Here is a 13,645-nt window from a genome sequence, read left to right as displayed (position 1 = left end):
TATATATATATTACTATATCCTGTTCTATAACAATTGGACTACCTCTGAGAACTGATAAAGGAACGAGGTACATTTACTTTCTTTCTGAAAGATGTTTTAAAGGTGACCGCTGCTTCCTATTTCTCTTTCTGGCCACCCAATTGATCATTTCTTCTCAATGGAATGGGAGAAAAGTAATGTTCCCTTCAGGAAGGATAACAATAGCTTTTAATACTGTGTGCTGGATAGAAACATCAAGAAGGAGCAAATGGTGACAGCAACTAGTCTTTGCTAGGAAGTACTGTTATCAACATCCCATGCAGAAGAAGAAAGGGTGATAGAAATATTTTTGGAAAGGTCATTCTGAGTGTTTTGGCTGGTGTCTCTGTCCCAGTGAAAATACTAGGAAGAGCAGAGATTTTGAGCAAGGACTAGGTCTTTTATGGATATTATATGCCAGCCTCTGCTAGAGGAAACATCAGAATTGTATACTTTTTCCTTCCATCTCTTCTCTGCAAAGGGTCTCAAATACTAGCAATGCACTGTACTCAGTAAGCTTCAATTTCAGGGGAAGTTTGAAAAGCCTGTAATATTCTGTGTGAAGGTTATTAGGGACTCCCCAAAAATCTCATGTTGAGTGACTAATTGTTGGCAGCAGACACATTTCTAATGAATTTTAACACAAATTATTTCAATACACTCTGAAATTTTATGTGTAATCTCTTGTATTTGCATATGCAGTTTGGCCCAAGGGGCAAGCTAGTGCTGGCAGCTAAACTAACTCAAGAAACCCTTTTTATAAGAGGAGAAAGGAGTGATACAATCAGATAGGTTTTCTAATGCTTAGATATTAAAAACACATTATTTGGAGATAGACTCCAAACACAAAACAAACATAGGCGATATAAGACTCAAAATTGCCAGGTTTGTCTTCCCAGCCTGTTCTGAGCCCTAGAAAGTCTTCTCCATTCTTCTATTCCCCATTGAGGCCAAGCAAGCACGTATCTCTATGTATCTCTACCTTAGTTGGAGAATTCCTCATGGCACACAACCTAAGTTTGAATCCCGCCCTAACATGAAGCCTTTTGCTAGTGAAGGGAACTCCTACTCTTTCCAGCTATTTCATTTGTATAAAGGGGCTTAATAAAGCCTTCCTTTTAGCCAGAATTAGGGGTGTTCAGCACACCTTTATCTACAGCTGTCATGGCCTAGAGATCACAGGCTTGCTTAACAGCAGCCAGCTTGCTTGACAGCAGTCACTGACACTTTCCAGCACAGCAATATTGTATCCAGCCACAATACCATATATGATTTCATTTCAAAGCCCTTTTGTTCCTGCAGGGGTTCCATCAAGCAAAGCATACACCAAAAGTATAAATTCATAGAAAACACTGGCTCCCTGCATGAATAAGAGATATGTGTTAAAGCGGAAAAATAAAAAGGAATTATATCTGTCATGCTGCTTATGTGTGATTTTCATATTTATTAGCATAATCAGATTTATGATTATTCTTACGTATCTCTTGAGAAGCACAGCTGACAATTATTTAATTTTTTAATAGTAAAAGGAGCAGATCTCTTAAGCAGCAGGTGAAAAGGCCAAGAACCTAGCTTTGTGACAGAGCAGTACTTCAAAACCATGCCTTCTGTGCAAGAATGACACTTTGGATGAGCCAGGACACATGAGAAGTGTGTACATACTGTAGTACTCTGGAGGCTCTGAAAGGAGAGAAGTCCCTTCCTTAATGACTTGGGAAGCTTTGCCTGCCGGATTTATTCACTCTGCCCCGCGCCCTCCCCCCAGACAACAACCCCCCACACTTTCCTCCTGAAAACAGCTGCTCTTTTGATGTGTTTTTAATACCATTTGTTATTTCCTGGGCAAAGCTGAACTGTGGCTCACCCGCCAAAAAAAGCAGACGTAGACCTATAAAAACTATCTTGCTATAAAGGACTCTATAAAACAGTATGTTTTAATTGCTTCCTGGTTTCAGCAAACTGTTTTATACTGAAAGTTAACATTAGGTTGACACTTAACTTCTTTGGGCTTTTTATTATTTTAAAACATAAATTATCAGAAGCTATTTATTTTAGCATTTATTTTCATGAATGGAGGTAGCATTTGTGTGACTGGTTAAGCATTTCAAAAAGCAGTACAACTTACCCCAGTTTTTAATTAGTTGCACAAATTATCACCAAGCACCGTAAATTTAATGTCATCTCTTTTACACTAACAAAATAAATACTGAGCAGGTAATAACACATTTGTATGGATCAATCGAGTATCCTGTGGGTAGGTTACTATTATACTCATTTTGGAAGCAGGGAGGTGTGATTGAAGGAGATGCCCAGGGTGACGCACACAGCTGATGGCTTGGGCTCTGAATCAGGGAGACTGACAACTTAGAAAATGGAGATGTTTGGCTTTGTGCAGTGATGACCAGAGCTTTTTTCCCCCCTCTTCATACAGAACCATCACAGAATCACAAATATGATCAGCTCAGAAATGACTGCCTTTCTTGGAAAAAATACAAGAAACAGTCTGTGTGTTGTATGTCTAACAATGTTTTGGTGCTCAGCCAGGTAAGTCTTCCCTTAATAACCTATCTTCTCACAGATTTTGAGCCTGTAATATGGCTACTAAAATGTATTTAAATCGTTTATTAACTGAGAGACTCTTCTGAAATCTGCGCAACAACAAATTGGTATCATTCTGCAGAGACAGATATACAGTATTTTCTGCACAGAGGTCTGAGGCACTGTTTATCTCTCAAATAGGATATCGGCTCATGAGGTTAAAATCAACCAAGTGAATTTTTACATTATAGATTCTTGAAAGAATCAGATGAAAACTGATGATGCCCAAGCGAACTGGAAGCATGCATTCTGCTTAGTCAGTCATAGCCTGCTCCCATATCATGTGGTAAAGAAAGCCACAGATGATCCGTAAGCACAAGAGGGTTGGCAGATAGTTTGATACATCTAGGTTTTGGAAAGAACTGCTTCACATTTTTCCTGGTGGAAGATTGGAACATACAAAGAAAAACAGTATGTTACTTAAAGGTAAGTCAGCACCCTATGAAAAACAGCAAAAAAGCTGCCTGATGTGAAGACCTAACCCTTTTCCTGGAGCAGTCAAAACCTTACAAGCTACAGCAGAAGCAACACCGAAACCGCACCGCTAATGATCTTTTCCTACAACAAGCGCTCTTCCAGGTCATGCATTTTTAAGGGGAGCTGACAGGTGAGCGCTGACAGCCCTAGCTGCAGCAGCTTAGGCTGTTTTCCCCAGCGCTCGTCTGGGTGCAGCTCTCTGCTGCTCCATGTCAGCCCACCCCAGCACCGCTCCCGGAGCTCGTCCTACAATGGCAGGATGAGAACCAAGCAAAGTCCGCGGCCTGCGGCGGAGGCCTAGGCCCTGCGCCCTCCCAGCCTGCTGAATTCACCCGGGCGCACGGCAATCCAGAAGCTTAACTGCAGCCCCTGTAGGCAAGAGCTTTCAGCTGCCAAATACTATGCAGGCTCCCCGATGGGCTCGGCAGCCTATGTCAAAACCTGTGAGGCTGTAGTTACCATCACGCTGCAATCATGTAGCTGAACTGCAGGCTACAATTGCACCTTAAGAGGAGCAGTGCTGAGAGAACATAACAGAAATCTGTCTAGCATACAACGCTGTCTCTTAACGGCAGATGCCTAGGGCAGAATACAACGCAGGTTGTTATATAAAGCCAGAGGTAGCATCGCAAACTCCTCTTGTAGGAATCTGGCTAATTGCTTTTTGAACTCAAATAAACTTCAGACTTCTACATAAGTCCAAGGAGGTCCAAACTGTAACATATTGTTTTTTAACAAAAGTATCTCATTTTGTTGCTTTCAATAATCCATTTGCTAGTCCCAGGAGCAGCACCTGCTCCTTGGATTGGAAAATGTGATGACTTCCAGCCCACCTCCCCACATCTCAGGCAGGTTCACAGATCAGGATCAGCACCAGTTTCAGTCACTGCTCCCCCGGCTGAACCAACCCAGTCTAGCAATTTCTCCCGTGGAAGCCATTCCCCACCTTTCCTCACTCCCAACACTTACCTCACTAGGTGGGTAGTGCTCCCTCACCTTCGTGCCACAGGGCCCAAGGCGACCCCTGCTACCTGCACGCATCCTCCACCCCTCCATGTCGCCCAGCCATGCTCTGGGCACAGGAACCTTTCCACCTCCAGCAGAGGGGTGAAGGCTCCTTGCAGAGGTGGGGACCTAGTAAATGAACCATTTAAGTTAAATTGTGAGTCTGTGCTGATATTAAACATACTAACAGTCTGAGAAAAAGCATAATAAATAAATAAAAAAAAAAACACCTAAAATGTGACTACAAGTACACATTCTGCTCACCAGATGCTTGGCCCACTGGGTTAAATTCACTAAATTAACAAGATTATTTCCACCTGAACAAACTATTCATTCCTATTATTGCTAGTTAAAAGGAAAGGCTGCAGGATGTGTGCTTGTCACAGAAAGCAGTTGACCCACTTAGTTCTCAACTTAAGAAATAAATACTGGATGTGTCTTTCCTAGGCTGTAGATCCAAGGGAAAAGGAGAAAGCCAAGGTATAAACCTGAAACAAATTTCACCAGGCTGTGCAGCTCAGAGCATTAGGAGCAAACAGTGTATGAAAGCATGATTGTTTTACATCTTCATCCAGATGTAAATTCGTCACTGTTGGGTCAGGGTTACATCTTCAGTTTCTGTGTTGTGTAATTACAGCTGTTTAAATGCAGAACAATCTAATGTGCCGATAGCTCACTCATTTGTGTGGCACCATTTAAAACACTGCATAATACCACTTTGAAATATTTGTGAGAGAATTTACTGTTATATAGATACCATCTGTCCAAAGTCCATGAGTTAAAATGTACTGGCCTCATATGTCACATGTTCTTAGTAAAATGTGGTTTATTTTTTCCTCTCCTACATCTGAAGTTAGAGAGACTCCTGAAACCTGTATTTTGCCAATACACACGTGCAAAGTGTATCAACCACAAAAGAGACAAACAAAAAAGACCAACAAGAAACAGCAAAATAACAAACAAAAATCCAACAACTCAGAAGCATTGGGTTGGTTCCAAGAAACTATGAGGTGGCATTACAAATTATTAGGTTAAAAAAATAGGGAAAATCTGGAGTCTTCCAAATAAGGATAATGAGGAGTCTTTCAGTAAAGTAGGGATTCTGTTTTCATGTTTATTTTTTCAGCAATAGTGAGTTGAAAAAGTTAACTTTTAAAAAGAAAGCTTACTGCCTGACTCCAGAAACTACAGCCTTAAGAAAAAAAAAAAGTAACTGTAAACCCAGTGAAGTTCTAGGTGATGACACTGTGACACCAGCCAAGGTCCAAGTCATGTGGGGTTTCACTTGGCTTAGCATTTTCAGCTGATGCAGTTAAAACTGTAAGATTCAGCTATTAGTAAACTAGTGAAGCAAGGATGGATGTTCAGTGTCAGCCATTAGTTCAGGTAACAGGTACTCTGGATTTTAATTTCACTTTCAGTATATTTCATGTTTCTCTTTTCTCTCTCCCCTCCTGAATAAGCAGAAAAGTCTTTTTGAGACTGGCAATACATATTCTGGGAATGACTGTGCCTTTGTGTTTATAGCCTCGAGAGGAAAACTGTAGCAGTGGGGAGTTTGTATCTAGTGAATTCTCTTTTCAGAAAATGAAATGGGAATCTGCAAACTTTGAACGGAGTGCTGGAAAAAATAATAATGCAAAAACCAAAACAATGCTATTATTAAGCATGAAAAAGCCCATAAGAGAAAGGCACTGTAGGGAATTTTTAGCCCTCAAAGAACTGTAGCCAGCCACACTTACAGTTAATATAGTCAAGCTAAACACTTCTACAAAGCATTATTTTAACAGTGTCCATAGAAATTAGTCTTCATAAATCAGCCATGTCATTTTACTAAACTATTTCAGTGGTGTTTTCTTGGCAATCAGAGGTCAAATCATTTACCACTTTTGTAATATTACTTGATTAATAAAGATACATAATCTAGAAAGCCATGAATAGTAAAAAAAAATAAAAATAAAAATAAAAATCATCTTTTCTGTATAAACAGAGTATATCTACTTTAAAATAAGTGGAACTTTTCATTGCCTACAAATTTGTATAGGTCTCTCCTCCATGGTGTCAGAAACCAGAAAAAGCAAGGAACTTGCACTCTGTAGGATTTATGCATGGAAAAGACATATGGTTTGCATAATTATTCCCAGCACCACCACCACCACCCTGACCCAATGCTATGGAGAAATATAAAGTAAGCAATGTCACGCCTCAGCTTTCTACAAACTTCTCCAAACTTTAAAAATTATAATTACAAATGTCTATCAAATAATTACACTATAAGAAATATTAAATGTGGTCTTAATTTTTCTTTTTGTCCCCAGAAAACATATTTTTTACATTGGAACTGAGGGCAAACAACTAACATAAAATATTTCTGAGTTTTTAATTATGAAAGGAGAAATGTAATTAGTCATAATTATTCTAGGGATCAGTCTTTCTCAATTAAACTTGCAATTTATATATTTCCTGGAGGAGATACTGAAATGTCTCAGATCTCAGTAGATTAAATTCTGTATGTAAAAAAAAAAAAAAAAAAAAAAAAAAAGCTCTATAAAAGGTTGTCACAGAGCAAAGCATGGGCTCTGTTTAAACTATTCTTGAAGACAGTAATGCTCAAATGTTGCAGTTTGGAGTAGAACAACCTTTCTGAAGATGATGTGCCCTGTTCTACTGCAGACTCTGCCAGTGGTAAACTAGACTTGAAGAGAGAGGGCAAAGGGAATGCGTTTTGACTCTGGACCATCTTTATCTCTTGATCTCTGTGCTGGCAGGCACTCGCCTCTATATGTAGTTAGCTTCCTGGACTACTGATAGCATATGTTGCAAGAACTCAATTTTTAAATATTGCCAGCAGTTCTAAGAGTAAAGACTCTCTTTTACAGTGGGAAAAGCAACTCTATAGAGAATGAAATAAAAAACTAAAACACAGTGATTGTAGACACAGAATAGTTAAACCCTTCACAGCTTTGATAAATACGGAGGAGGTGTCTTTTATTCTATCCCACCCATAAGATTTGTCAATATAGAGAATCACAGCTAGACTCAGGAACATTTTCTAGAAATGTGTTTTACCCAGAACTATATCTAATCATTCTGTTCACAGAGGGGGACACTTTTCAGTGGCTTGCGGATCAAACTACATTTCTGTTGCTTCTCTTAGGTCAGCATCCTGAAGCATTGACTTGTGATGCATATGGAGTAAGAAAGCAACAATGACTCCACACTACATATGAGATATTTAATAATACGTAGTTATTAAAACATATGTTTGAACATCTAGTATGACCAAAGGCAACTATAAATGGACTCTGAATTGGTGTACTTCACTTTACACCATTTATGGATGCCTCTGTAAGTACCTTAAACTAAATATGCCTTTATTTGCTTTCAAAAAGTTTTATAATATATTTTTGTATGATTGTATCATTGCTAGGCCAGACTCTGATTAAGCATCCAAAGCACATAACCAAAATGAGTTCTGTTTGCAGAAAAACACTTGTTTTTGTGAGATGCAGTTAGAAAGTGAAGAATGGAAATATCTAGATGGAAATCAGTTTATCATACTGTCACACATGTAACTCCCAGGTTATCTGTAAAACCCCCAAACACCGGTTAGTATCTGTGTAGGTAATATGTCTGTGTGTAAACACTACAAGGGGAAGTTTATCCCAGAGGGACACTTTTTTAATAGCTTTTCCATTTTTAATCCCCAGTAACCTTTTCTTCCTTTGCCAATAGTTCCTTGTTTTTGCCTCTGATTTTGAACATATTATTTGGAAGTACAGATTATCCAAGAATATGAGCTACCAGAAGATATATTTATATATTTATTCATTTATTTCAAGGAACGGGTTCTTTAAAGTACCAGTTATCCGAAGCACAGGATGTGGAAGAAATGTGGGTAATTCTCTCGATCTCTATATCAGTGTGCTTGAAAATTAGGAATCCAGTACTCAGCTCTCTTGGTCAGGTTGTAATTTCAGATACTGCTGGGCAGCTATCTGAATCTCTCTGCGTGTTTACGTGGCCTATCCCCACATGCTGACAGGTTCACACCTGTAAATCTGATTAGCAGACAATGTTTGACTTGATTAGTCAAGTGCAAAGCTCAATGCAGTCAGACATTTGAAATTCAAGATTTCCTGGAGCTGTGTTAATAGGTTTGAGACCTGAGCAGTGTGCAAATGAAACAACAGGAGCCACACATTCTTCAGACAGTGTTTCATTTCTTCACATTCAGGGAGTACTGAATCAGGGACTGTTTGGAAGTGACATGTCCCTCCCTTGCTTGTTCCTCTTGCCTTGGGACAGTGGTTTGCGATCAGAGCTTTTCTGCACCTTCTTTAAACAGAAAGCAGTGAATTTTTGTAATGCAAACCAGCAAATTCCCATTTCCTATTGACTACTGCCTGTGCATTTGATCTCTCTGAAGGTCTAAAGGCTGCTTTCAGATTATTCCTTCACATGAGAGAAAACACTATATTCTCCGTCCAACCTTTCATAAGGCTTATCTATCTGCAGTCTCTAAGCTCATCCTCTTGTTTTCTTATTGCTTTTCCATTCCTGTGACTCCCATTTCTCCTCAAATTGATGTCAACGCAAAACCTTCTTTCTTTTCTAACACTCTGTCTCTGTGGAGCATTTGTGATACCACACATTATGAATGCTCTGTGAAATCAGTTTCAGAGTAATGATATGCTATGTATGCTTAGAAACGCACTTATGTTTCCAAATGTCTCCTTGCATATTATTAAGGTTAGTGAACCAAGAAGATGAGTACTTTTGTCACCATAAGGATGATACACATAAGAAGATACACATGACTATAGATACAGACCAGTTATAGTTAGTCTGGGAGAAAGCCAGGGAAGGATTGTCATTTATTATTTAAACCCACCCAAGCTGCACATTGTATTTTACTATACAGTATCAAGACATTGATCCTTGCCCCTCTGTCCTACAGAACCTGTAACATGAGGGAAATTAACACTGCACTGAAATAATTGCTTTATTACAACCCCCTAATACTGACACAGTTTGCAAGAAGTAAAGGAAGATTTATTTTCATGCACTACACTCTGTAACACACCACAGTGAGTAGTCTCAGGAATAAGCTATGCTCTCTGGTACCATAAGTGAACTGTGGTACATCCATGTATAGATGCAGTTATCTGCATTCAGACTCTCAGAATATTGTCCTAAATTAGGCCAAAAACACCGTAGAAGAGTAACAGGATATTATGACAGGACAAAGTAATGGTGGAAGGAAGAAATCAATAAATACAAAGAAAAGCTGAAAATGGCTTTGGGGTGAGAAGAGTTATTCCCACAGAAAGACAATTTGCATTGATTTAATTTCTGACATGCTTTGTTTTCAAGATTTGTAATGATCTATACTATTACTATTTGTTCTAAAGCATTGTCAGAAGGCCTGAACAAAGACATGAGTAAGCAAGAATGGGAAAGACAAATTTTACTGTCTGCATGCCATCTGTGAGGGGCAGAAATCACCTATAGGCATGAAAACACGAGCTGGATAAACAGGGTAAGCAGAAGGCTGGAGCAGAACAGAGTTCAGAGAGCAGCAGCTGAGAGGAGAATGGGGGGACCGAGCAGGAAGATCAGACACAGAGCTTTAATAATCATTGACCTTGCACTAAACAGCACAGGAAAAAGGCAGCGCTCCAAAGATTTAATACAGGGCAAAACCAACAGGGCCAGCATGCGCACTCTATTCTGCTATCCATTTCTCCCCAGCCATATTAACTGTGTCCCATCTCTGGTATCTTAAATGTACTCTTCCCTTCCCCCAGGCAGCAATTCTCTCTTTTTCTCTCTCTCTCCCCCTCCTGAACCCCATCTCTGTGAAACCCACAGGGTAACATCTATAACCAAACCAACATTTTCTTAACACGACAAAACTATTTACCAATGAAAATTTGTGATTTTTGAGAAGATGTCTTAAAAAAAAACAAAAACAACAAACCCAAACCCTAAAATTACAATACTGTATTTAAACAGAGAAAATCCTTGGAATAGCTGGCTTTCATTTGGTGCTTGTGTGAATGCACAAATGAATATCAAAAGACTTCCCTGCATCATTTGCTTTATCACTGAGCAGCCACTGGGAAACTTAGCACAGATTTCAATGGATTGCATTAAGACCAACGCACACTACACTATCATCATTTTGCATAACACAAGACAATTTCAGCATTTATTTTCAGAGCAAAGTACTCCTTGCTTACAAACACGTTCACAATGAAGCCCGCATTTTTATGACAAGGCAATCTCAGGGGCTGACTTCCCTCTGGCACTCACTTTCACATGCCCTGCTTCCTTTCTCACATCTTCCAACACACACGAGAAGGCGCTGTGGTCTGTAAGGGTGATGCACCCGGTGACCCCAGTCACAGAACAGGGTAGGAAGAGGTGCGCTGCTGCGGGAGAGCAGGTGCTTGCACAGTACCACAGTCTCTCTCTCCTCTTCTGTTACCCTATGCATTGGGTGAGTCTGCTCAGTGGATCAAAGTACCGATCACCAGAGGAAGCACCAGTTCCCTACTGTACCCCACAAATGCACAAGATGTGGTGGTATGTGGAAGAGAATGTCCTCTGTTCTCAGATCAAGATGCCAGCGCACACTTTCCCACCTCCACTGACCCAGCGCCCCCTTCACGATTCATCATTCTCCCTCCACAGGTGACGCACAAACTTCTCTCACCCAGGCCTCTTTCTCCTCTAAGTTACCTGGACCCTTGTGTCCTCTGCAGGAAAATCCTGCCTACCCTCCCGAAGAAGTATGCCTGCAGGTTACACAGTAAGCTCGGACACACACACAAAACCCAGCCACGGGAAGGCGTGAGGCATCACTAAGGCATGTCAACTTCCCAGTCGGGAAGAATTGCTACCATTCTGCTGCTGCAGTAGTTTGCATGAGGGCTCGGATCACCTGATCCAGGCAAAATCAGCCAGGCTAGTGTAAACAGTTGAAATATGTTGAAATAAAAAAAAGTGTGACTTTTCCTGTCTCATTTTATTCGAAGCAGATGAGGGAGAGCTCGCGCAAGCAGCTCCCCAGCAGGGCAGCGGCGACGGCACAGCACAGGAACGGGGCAGCAACAGGCAGTCGGTGGGTAGCGATGGCTTAAATCAGAGCTGTCCGCAACACCAACATCTGCGGTTCAGTCATCCGTCAGTACAGTCAGTGTTTGTCAACACAGTCAATGAGGTCATTTGTCAAAGCACAACTCTGCCGAGTTCCCAGGTGTCTCGTTCTTTTATGTGAACTTCCCTAACGTACGTGCGGGAATAAAAATGATGTTCTTGTCATTGCAAGAATAAATTCATTAAAGGTTAGAGCAAAATCCAAAACAATTACAAGGAAGCATTTACCTCTCCACAGATAGCATCTCTCTGTTATATTTGCCAGCAATTTGGAAAACTAATTAAAATAATGGATTATTGTACTCAATGTTTTAAACTAATCAGTAACGTTAACATGCTATGCATTTGCTCTTTCCTATAAACACTATTTTTAAAAGCCTTCCTAAATTGACACTTTTAAATAAAAATCATTTTCTTGCTCTTTTTAATTATTTCTAATCCAGCATATAATAAAGCTCAGCTTGCTGGTACTTGCACGAGTACTAGAAAGCACAGGTCATTGGGCCTGGGTAGCTGAGGGTGTTTAATAGCCCAGAGTATCTTTTTCCAAGGAGAAATGTCAGACTCTGATCTCATGATATTGATGTACAAATGCAGGTTCATCGACCGATGCAGAATCCCATTAACTCAAATGGGGCTTTACGCAGGCATCTGCCCTACTAGCAAGAATCGAGAACTTTATGATTGGAACCTAGCTCCTGAACAACAGGAGTTCGCATCTCATAACCTCCTTCCTCCGCCGTGCCCCATTCCCATGTTGTCATACTGCTGATAGATTCAGGAAATTCAGGGGGAAAAAAAAGATGCAAGAATTTACTTTTAGTCCACAGACCGACTCTTCTCTGTCATGATGTGAAGTGTGCTTATTGGGTAACCCAGTAACACCTACGAAGTGACTCGGTCTGTGGATAAATACTGGGACTAGATCCCCAGGAAGGGAAGCTTTATTTTTATAAAGCTTGTTAGATAACAAATAGGAAATGTTTTCAAGTGGTTGAGCTTCCAAAAGGGCCAAACACCCTTCAGATGTCTCCAGGTGAGCTTTTCAGAAGAGAAGCCCACTAACCTTATGGTCAGCCTTGAACACGTCCCCTCAGGGTGGTTTTCACAAAGAATACATCCATGTGCACTCTGCTCAAAACATCTGTCTCTTATTCTTGCCCGAGAACTAAACTTAAATAAGGGAAAGAGATACTCAGCTGAGCTATAAATTATGAATAGTTCTTCAGTGAATTGAACTTTGAAGCTTAAATAACAGAGCAGTGAAATTCTGGAAAAGCGAAAGATGTACAATTTTAATTTAGTGCTACCCCAAAAACTCACTTAAAACATTTAAACATCTTTATTTACTTTAGCTAGAATCTTCAATAGACCAAAAGTGTCTCTCGGGAATCAGCAAAGTGTTCTGCAAGATCTGAAGAAGATCTGGGGGGAGGAGGCCATGGGGGGGACTATTCACACTTCAAAGAGTTTCCTTCAATGACGCTATTTCAGAATAAGACTTACAAAATGTTTATTATTTATACATTTAGTTATTTAAACAAATGCCATGTATTACTTAGTTGAGAACAAAGAGAGTTTGAAAACTTTATTTTTATGCTGTAAAGAAATTAAAAGCCTGTTGGACTTAAGTTTCCTTTGACATTCTTTTCTCCTTTTAAAGAGATTTTTTTTTAAAACTAAAGACAAAAAGAATGTCAAGTTCTCACCTCTCTGTTGAGATTCAAAGAATTTTTTTTCCCTTCATTTTGGTAGTATTTTGTGTGGTAAGTATCTTATCAAATGAAGGTTGTGTTTGTTTGAATTTCAATGAAAATAAGTTACAAGTAAGAAGCCAGAAGTAAGAAATCCACGTTGAGAGTGCTAATTTTTACACTTTAGATATTTACTCTAAAGTCTGTTAAAAGAACAGAAACAGCAAGTGAAAAAAAATAAAAACCAAAGCAACAGCAGCAACAACAACAACAAAAAGAAACACAACAAAGCCAAATTGACATAACTTTGCTGTTTCATTATGTCACATCATTTCAAAGCTTCAGAAATTAGGAAAATGCTTTCTAAAGCCAGGGTATCTAAAGGCGTCCAGTGGCCACAGCTGTCACCCGTGGGCAGAAAGATGGCACAAAAGTGCCAGGAAATGTTTTTTTAAGTTTCTGCATGTTAATCAAATTTTCTAAGTTTTTTAAGCATATGCTGAACTTCAAAAATATGCCTGAATTCATCTTACAGGTATATGACTTCAGTATGTTCTTGATGCTGTCCTGAGTTGGCTCCTGAGTCTGCAACAACCCATCACAGTGGTACTTTTTTGGTCTTCCTTACTTCCAGGCCCCTTTCTGTATCTCCGAATCATTTTGAAAACACAGACTGACTGTGGGAGAA

The sequence above is a fragment of the Anser cygnoides genome, chromosome 3 (assembly GCF_040182565.1).
Source record: "Anser cygnoides isolate HZ-2024a breed goose chromosome 3, Taihu_goose_T2T_genome, whole genome shotgun sequence".
NCBI lineage: Eukaryota > Metazoa > Chordata > Aves > Anseriformes > Anatidae > Anser > Anser cygnoides.
This window is presented reverse-complemented; position numbering follows the sequence as displayed.